The following is a 9,880-nucleotide window of genomic DNA, read 5'->3' on the forward strand; positions in this document are numbered from 1 at the left end:
GAGATCTGGATAGGTCTTCTTCAACTCATCTTCTCGCTCCCATGTAGCCTCAGCTTCACTGTGATGACTCCACTGAACTCTGCACATCTTGATGCGCTTGTTCCGAGTAACCCTCTCTGACGTCTCCAGAATCTTCACCGGATGCTCAGTATAAGTCAGATCTTCCTGGACATCTACTCCATCCAGTGGTGCCTGCTCCTCGGGTACTCGCAAACACCTCTTCAGCTGAGATATATGGAAGACATCATGAACTCCTGAGAGGCTGAGAGGTAACTCCAGGCGATAAGCAACTTCGCCTTTCCGCTCTAGCACCTTGAATGGCCCCACATAACGAGGTGCTAACTTCCCTTTGACATTAAATCTGCGGATTCCTCTCATCAGAGACACCTTCAGGTACACATAATCACCGACACTGAAAGTCAGATCTCTCCGTTTGCCATCAGCATAGCTCTTCTGTCTGCTCTGTGCAATCCTCAGATTTTCTCGCACAGCCTGGACCATCTGCTCTGCATCATCTATGATCTCAGGGCCAAAGAGCTGCTTCTCACTGATCTGATCCCAATAGAGAGGAGTCCTGCACTTTCTGCCATACAATGCCTCGAAGGGAGACTTCTTCAGACTGGCCTGATAGCTGTTGTTATATGAAAACTCAGCATAAGACAGGCACTTATCCCAACTAGTACCGTACTGAATAGCACACGCTCTCAGCATATCCTCCAACACTTGGTTGGTTCTCTCTGTCTGCCCATCTGTCTGAGGGTGATAAGCCGTACTGAAACGCAGCTTCGTATCCAGAGAATCATGGAGCTGCTCCCAGAACCGAGAAGTGAACTGAGACCCTCTGTCAGATATGATCTTCTTCGGCACACCATGCAAGCAGACAATCCGAGAGATGTACAACTCTGCAAGTCTAGCACCGGAGTAAGTAGTGTTCACTGGAATGAAGTGAGCAACCTTCGTCAGACGATCCACTACTACCCAAATGGAGTTGTACCCTTTCTGAGTACGAGGCAATCCAACAATGAAGTCCATAGTGATTTCCTCCCATTTCCACTCTGGAATCTTCAAAGGCTGTAACAGACCTGCTGGCCTCTGATGCTCAGCCTTGACACGCTGACAGGTGTCACAAATAGCCACGTACTCTGCCACTGAACGCTTCATCCCATACCACCAGAAATGTTCCTTCAGATCATAATACATCTTCGTGCTGCCCGGATGAATAGAGTAAGCTGTATCATGGGCCTCACTCAGAATCAACTTCCGAAGATCATGCACATCAGGCACGCAGATCCGGTTCTTGTACCACAAAGTACCCTGATCATCCTCTCTAAAATGAGGAGCCTTGCCCTTCTTGAGCAACTCACGGATCTCCTGCAGCTTCTCATCATCTTTCTGATGCTGCCTAATCTCTGACTCTAGAGTTGGTACTGCCTCAAATGCTGCACTGGAAGTATGATGCAAGAAGCCCAGACTCAACTGCTCGAACTCCTCGCATAACTCTGGAGGCATCTGGAAAGCCACGGCCATGTTGACATAACTTCTTCTGCTCAGAGCATCTGCTACAACATTGGCCTTGCCCGGATGATAGTGAATTTCCATATCATAGTCCTTGACCAACTCTAGCCATCTTCTCTGCCGCATGTTCAGCTCATTCTGCGTGAAAATGTACTTGAGGCTCTTGTGATTAGTGTAGATATCACACCGCTGCCCATACAAGTAATGCCTCCAAATCTTCAGAGCATGCACAACTGCGGCTAACTCGAGATCATGAGTAGGATAATTCAGCTCATGCCGACGTAACTGCCGTGAAGCATAAGCTATCACTCTGCCCTCCTGCATCAGAACACACCCAAGACCATCCTTCGAAGCATCACAATATACCGTGAACCTCTTCGTCTGGTCTGGCAGAGTCAGGACTGGCGCCGTAGTCAACCTTTTCTTCAGCTCATCAAAGGCCATCTGACGCTCATCAGTCCATACAAAAGCCACATTCTTCTCTAGCAAAGAAGTCAAAGGCTTCGCGATCTTGGAGAAATTCTCAATGAACCTCCGATAATATCCAGCTAAGCCCAAGAAAGACCTAACTTCCTTCACTGTCTGCGGTGTCTCCCACTCGAGCACATCTTTCACCTTGCTCGGATCAACAGCAATGCCTCCCTGAGAGATAACATGACCGAGGAATGGAACCTCGTCAATCCAGAACTCACACTTGCTGAACTTGGCATACAACTGATGCTCTCTCAATCTCTGCAACACGAGCCTCAGATGCTCTTCATGCTCTTCCTCTGTCTTGGAGAAGATCAGAATATCATCAATAAAGATCACCACGAAAACATCTAGATAATCCATGAAGACCATGTTCATCAGATGCATGAAGTAAGCCGGGGCATTAGTCAAGCCGAAGGACATGACTGTATACTCATATAGCCCGTACTTGCAGGTGAATGCCGTCTTCGGAATGTCCCCAGGACGGATCCTCAGCTGAAAATAACCCGAACGAAGATCAATCTTCGAGAATATACGAGCACCTCGAAGCAGATCGAAGGCATCGTCCTTGGACACCTTTTGTCTGAGAGGGGAATTGAGGTGGACAAAGCAAAAATCGATGTTATAGAACATCTCCCACCTCCAGTTAACTTCAAGGGGATCCGTAGCTTCTTGGGTCATGCGGGGTTCTATCACCGTTTCATTAAATATTTCTCTCAGATCGCTAGACCCCTTACAAACCTTTTAGCTAAGGATGTGCCCTTCGAATTCACGGATGAGTGCCTTCGCGCCTTAGAAATCCTAAAAAAGGCACTCATCTCGGCTCCAATCATTCAACCCCCAGATTGGAGCCTCCCGTTCGAAATAATGTGTGATGCTAGTGACTATGCCATTGGTGCGGTCCTAGGCCAAACCAAAGATAAGAAGCACCATGCAATTGCCTATGCTAGCAAAACTCTGACAGGAGCACAATTAAATTATGCCACTACTGAAAAAGAGCTCCTTGCAGTTGTTTTTGCTATTGATAAGTTTAGATCTTACTTGGTTGGAGCAAAGGTTATTGTTTATACTGACCATGCAGCTTTGAAATATTTGCTCACCAAGAAAGATGCTAAGCCCCGTTTGATTCGGTGGATTTTCTTACTCCAAGAATTTGACCTTGAAATAAAAGATAAAAAGGGAGTAGAAAATACTATAGCCAATCCATACGTCCAGTCCCGTTACCTCTTTGCACGAACTCCTACACCGAACCCGAACGTCGGGGAGTACGCTAAACGCAACACCGCTGTTACGCCGGACGGACAGGGCTGTCACCACCTGCCGTCTACCCCTGTCACACCGTGAAGCATGGTCATATCTGAAGGATCCCGCATACCCGAGCACCACGCTCGTGTATGAAGTCACTACTCTAGTGCCCCCAGGTCTCTGTAACACTCGGTTTATAAAAGAACATAAACCGAGCAATCATATACGTGCCAGGATCAAGTCACACGTATATACAACAGAATGAACAGTATATCATAGCACATATCACGTAAAAAGACATAATAAAGCGAATACGAATGTTATTTATTACATTAATGACAAAATGTCTGATACAGCGGAAGCGAAGTACAAAAATACGATAAAGCTCTCCGAAGCTGAAGCAGGGCGCCACAGGGACGTCGACTGGGAGACGAAGCACCTAGAAGTCCTCGTAGTCCTGGTAGCGCTGGACGAACTCCCTCGCGTCGGCAGGAACTGAGCAGCAGTAGCGTAGCCAAGAGGAAAAAAGTAGAGAAGAGGCAAGAGTGAGTACACAACTTGTACTCAACAAGTATAACACAAACTTTGAGGCTCTAGGCTGGCTGACTCAACTGCATTAGCTTTTAAGTGTTGGCAAAAATTTTATTTAAGCTATTTACTACGAGTTGATGAATTACCATTAACCCAGTTACATAGTAATTAATCAGATTTAATTATGATACTACTAAGAAACCAAACCAAAACCAAGCCACCAAGGTAACCCCGAGAAGCACCTCCCTCGTCGGAAGGAGATAACTTCACTAATCAAAAGGAGGATCTGGGCCGCTCATAACCGTGAGCACGGCTAGTATACCAGTTTTACACTCTGCAGAGGTTGCACATCTTTACCCACAAGTCGTGAGCTACGCCAGTTGTTCATCACACTTCCTTAGGTGAGATGACTAGCGACTCACTACGAGGCCTTTACAAAGAATCTCGTTGGTAGGGAGTAACCGCAAGGTTGGATCGGCGACTATGGAGCAGGTCTAGTGGGCGTCAAGACACGAAGCACAGACGAGGCCACTCAGCACGAGGGCCATAGAAGCTTACCGCCCCTGCCCCGCAGGTAAGTTACTCTGAACCAAAAAGATCTAATTATTACGCCAAGTCTATCCCATTCTAGCCTTGTGGTAGCGCAGTTGTCCCAGGTTGTCGCTCTATGAACCGGTCCTTATGGAGAGTGGCCAACCAAGCACTAAGCACCGTGCTGGCCCCCTAAACCATGTTTCTACAAAAACCATATTTTAACGAGACGTGAGCCACCCAAGCACGAAGCACAGAGGGCCACTCTCAGAATTAAGTTCAAGTAAACCATTAATCAAATTAATTCAAAAGGACCAGAGTATGTTATAGCGCAGCAACCTAGCACAACTAACCAAAATGCAACCCAAAGGTATATATAAAGGATATGAAGTGGCTAGGAATGTCCTTAAAGGCATACAACATTAAAATGCAGTATGAAATTGTATTTAAAAGTGATGGGTTGTTCATGTTATACTTGCCTTCCTCGTACTGCTCTGGCTGCTGCTCAAAGTGCTCGGAAGAAGGCTGCTCCTGGTACTGGTACTGGGGCTCCTCAACTGGATCAGCGTCTACTCACGAACACATGGCCAAAACAATGCACAGGAATAAGCATACAAGCAAACACTAACAAAAACTAAGAAACAATACATCAATACATAAAAACAGCGCACAAAACTACTCTAGAACTATTCTACGCGTTACAACGATCGCGTGGACAAAAAGAACGCTAAAAACGGAGCTAAAACGCATAAACTAGGCCTAAAACAAGTTCTAGGGGCTTATTTATAAGAAAACTGAAGCTTCAGGGGCTTTTCTGCTAAAACCGAGGACTAAAACGTAAATAAACATTAATTCTGGGGTCTAACTCGCAAAAGGGCAGGGGCTGGACGGCGGGTTCTATTCTGAGAAAAGCCAGGGGGTTATCTGCTAAAAACTGGGCCCAACTGTAATTATTTTTGAAAGCGCCTGGACTGCGGGTTGATTTCAAAGAAAGGCGAGGGCTCTTTAGCAAAATTAACAGCCCGAAGCGGTATGCGTGGTTTCTGGCCGCAGGATCTAGATCTGAGGGCTTGGATCAGATCGGCGCGGGATCTAATCGTGGCCATCTATTTCGGATCGGGCGGCCAGGGCGGTTCGGGCGTTCGGGGCGCGGCGGCGCCGTCGCCGGAGCTCTGCTCCGCGGCGGATGGTCGCCGGCGCAAACCGAATCCGGTGTTCCCGGGCTCGATTCGGGTCGCGGTGTGGCTCTGGAGCACCACTCCGGCATGGGTAGTGCACTAGGGTGCCTAGGGATGCGCTGCAAGGCTGGGGGCATGCCCACCGACGGTGAGGCGGCTCTGGGCGTGGCGGCATGCCGCCGGCGAGCCCCGTTCTGGCCTCGGAACGGGTTCACGGGCCTCTAACTTCTAGCGCATAACAATCGGGAAGATGCAGGGGTCCTCACCGAGGGTTCAAACCGGCGGGACGAGGCGTGGCAGCGCCGGAGACGATGGCGAGCGGCGGCGGACGGCGCTGCGCACGGGACCAAGACGTGGCGGGGCTTCTCCGGGCGCCTGGACTCCGCGGGTCGGCTCGTGGGGCACCTGCGAGGTTGGAAGGTGGGTCAGGGCAGGACAAGATCCTACGGCGGCGAGCAATTGCTCGGGAGTGGACTCACCGGCGGGGATGGCGTCGGATCGAAAAATCTCAGCGCGGCGTGGAGAAAACCTTGGAGTTGTGGTCCCAAGGAGGGTCGCGGGGCCTTGGCGAAGCTGCGGCGCGGCTAATGGCGGTCTGGGGTGCGGCGGGGCGGCGCGTGGCCACGGCGGCGCCATGCTCTGCTCTCACGGAGCGGGGGGGGGGGAGAGGCGGCTAGGGTTTGCGGGCGGCGAGGGGAGTGGATGGGGTGCAGAGCTGCGGCCGGGGGGGGTGCTAAAATAGAGGCCGGCGGGGATCCTGGGGGGTCGCGCTCGATGGTAACCCCGCCGAGATTTGCGGGCGAAGGGCGCGGCCGTTGCGTGGCGAGCGCTGTGCGGCGGAGAAGAACCTGCCAGTGGGGCCGGCCTGGCAGCGGGTGAGGCGGGGAGCGCGTGCGGGCCGGCCAGTGCGGGGTCTGCGGGAGGCCGGTGCACCGGGCTGGGTCAGACGTGGGAGCTCCGGGTTGCGCGGGAGCGAGTGCTGGGCTTCGGCGCGTGGGGATCAGCTGGGCTGGCCATGGGCTGAACGGGGGCGGGAGCGGGCCGTTGCGGGTTGGGCTGCTAGCTGGGTTTTGGGCTGGGTTTTGGGTTTTCTTTTTCCTACTCTTCTCCTTTTCTATTTCTAATTCAAACAAAGTTTGAATTCAAATTTGAATTTGAATTCAAACCACACTCAAATAAAATTATGCACCAGCATGAATGCAACAAAAATTTAAACCTATGATAAATTTTAATTAATTAAGGAACAAAAATTAGATTAAATGCCAACTAAACACAATAAACCTTAGAAAATTTAACTAAAGCCAATTAATTTATTAATAAATGCTGAAATTTAAATTAGGGTGTTACATACCCTACCCCCTTAAAGAAATCTCGTCCCCGAGATTTAGCTGGGCTGGCTAGCAAAGAGATCTGGATAGGTCTTCTTCAACTCATCTTCTCGCTCCCATGTAGCCTCAGCTTCACTGTGATGACTCCACTGAACTCTGCACATCTTGATGCGCTTGTTCCGAGTAACCCTCTCTGACGTCTCCAGAATCTTCACCGGATGCTCAGTATAAGTCAGATCTTCCTGGACATCTACTCCATCCAGTGGTGCCTGCTCCTCGGGTACTCGCAAACACCTCTTCAGCTGAGATATATGGAAGACATCATGAACTCCTGAGAGGCTGAGAGGTAACTCCAGGCGATAAGCAACTTCGCCTTTCCGCTCTAGCACCTTGAATGGCCCCACATAACGAGGTGCTAACTTCCCTTTGACATTAAATCTGCGGATTCCTCTCATCAGAGACACCTTCAGGTACACATAATCACCGACACTGAAAGTCAGATCTCTCCGTTTGCCATCAGCATAGCTCTTCTGTCTGCTCTGTGCAATCCTCAGATTTTCTCGCACAGCCTGGACCATCTGCTCTGCATCATCTATGATCTCAGGGCCAAAGAGCTGCTTCTCACTGATCTGATCCCAATAGAGAGGAGTCCTGCACTTTCTGCCATACAATGCCTCGAAGGGAGACTTCTTCAGACTGGCCTGATAGCTGTTGTTATATGAAAACTCAGCATAAGACAGGCACTTATCCCAACTAGTACCGTACTGAATAGCACACGCTCTCAGCATATCCTCCAACACTTGGTTGGTTCTCTCTGTCTGCCCATCTGTCTGAGGGTGATAAGCCGTACTGAAACGCAGCTTCGTATCCAGAGAATCATGGAGCTGCTCCCAGAACCGAGAAGTGAACTGAGACCCTCTGTCAGATATGATCTTCTTCGGCACACCATGCAAGCAGACAATCCGAGAGATGTACAACTCTGCAAGTCTAGCACCGGAGTAAGTAGTGTTCACTGGAATGAAGTGAGCAACCTTCGTCAGACGATCCACTACTACCCAAATGGAGTTGTACCCTTTCTGAGTACGAGGCAATCCAACAATGAAGTCCATAGTGATTTCCTCCCATTTCCACTCTGGAATCTTCAAAGGCTGTAACAGACCTGCTGGCCTCTGATGCTCAGCCTTGACACGCTGACAGGTGTCACAAATAGCCACGTACTCTGCCACTGAACGCTTCATCCCATACCACCAGAAACGTTCCTTCAGATCATAATACATCTTCGTGCTGCCCGGATGAATAGAGTAAGCTGTATCATGGGCCTCACTCAGAATCAACTTCCGAAGATCATGCACATCAGGCACGCAGATCCGGTTCTTGTACCACAAAGTACCCTGATCATCCTCTCTAAAATGAGGAGCCTTGCCCTTCTTGAGCAACTCACGGATCTCCTGCAGCTTCTCATCATCTTTCTGATGCTGCCTAATCTCTGACTCTAGAGTTGGTACTGCCTCAAATGACTCTAGAGTTGGTACTGCCTCAAATGCTGCACTGGAAGTATGATGCAAGAAGCCCAGACTCAACTGCTCGAACTCCTCGCATAACTCTGGAGGCATCTGGAAAGCCACGGCCATGTTGACATAACTTCTTCTGCTCAGAGCATCTGCTACAACATTGGCCTTGCCCGGATGATAGTGAATTTCCAGATCATAGTCCTTGACCAACTCTAGCCATCTTCTCTGCCGCATGTTCAGCTCATTCTGCGTGAAAATGTACTTGAGGCTCTTGTGATTAGTGTAGATATCACACCGCTGCCCATACAAGTAATGCCTCCAAATCTTCAGAGCATGCACAACTGCGGCTAACTCGAGATCATGAGTAGGATAATTCAGCTCATGCCGACGTAACTGCCGTGAAGCATAAGCTATCACTCTGCCCTCCTGCATCAGAACACACCCAAGACCATCCTTCGAAGCATCACAATATACCGTGAACCTCTTCGTCTGGTCTGGCAGAGTCAGGACTGGCGCCGTAGTCAACCTTTTCTTCAGCTCATCAAAGGCCATCTGACGCTCATCAGTCCATACAAAAGCCACATTCTTCTCTAGCAAAGAAGTCAAAGGCTTCGCGATCTTGGAGAAATTCTCAATGAACCTCCGATAATATCCAGCTAAGCCCAAGAAAGACCTGACTTCCTTCACTGTCTGCGGTGTCTCCCACTCGAGCACATCTTTCACCTTGCTCGGATCAACAGCAATGCCTCCCTGAGAGATAACATGACCGAGGAATGGAACCTCGTCAATCCAGAACTCACACTTGCTGAACTTGGCATACAACTGATGCTCTCTCAATCTCTGCAACACGAGCCTCAGATGCTCTTCATGCTCTTCCTCTGTCTTGGAGAAGATCAGAATATCATCAATAAAGATCACCACGAAAACATCTAGATAATCCATGAAGACCATGTTCATCAGATGCATGAAGTAAGCCGGGGCATTAGTCAAGCCGAAGGACATGACTGTATACTCATATAGCCCGTACTTGCAGGTGAATGCCGTCTTCGGAATGTCCCCAGGACGGATCCTCAGCTGAAAATAACCCGAACGAAGATCAATCTTCGAGAATATACGAGCACCTCGAAGCAGATCGAAGAGATCCTCAATACGGGCAGTGGATGCTTGTTCTTGATAGTGACTGCATTCAGCTCACGATAATCCACACACATCCTCTTCGAGCCATCCTTCTTATCTACTAGCAGCAATGGAAAAGCCCAAGGAGAGAAGCTGCGACGGATATAGCCCTTGGCTAGCAACTCATCAATAGTCTTCTTTACTTCTTCATACTCTATAGGCGCCATACGGTAGGGCCGCTTTGCAATAGGAGCTGTGCCAGGCAAGAGATCAATACAAAACTCAATGGCGCGTTCAGGCGGCATACCTGGCAAATCATCCGGAAAGACATCCGGGAATTCAGACACCACGAGAATACCGTCCGTGGGTCTAGCCTCCATCTGATGAAGAAATCCAGAAGGCTCTACTGCACTGATTGTCACCTCTTGGCCATCAGATGCCGATAAGTGAACTG

Source organism: Panicum virgatum, chromosome 2K, assembly GCF_016808335.1.
Source record: "Panicum virgatum strain AP13 chromosome 2K, P.virgatum_v5, whole genome shotgun sequence".
NCBI classification, from domain to species: Eukaryota; Viridiplantae; Streptophyta; class Magnoliopsida; order Poales; family Poaceae; genus Panicum; species Panicum virgatum.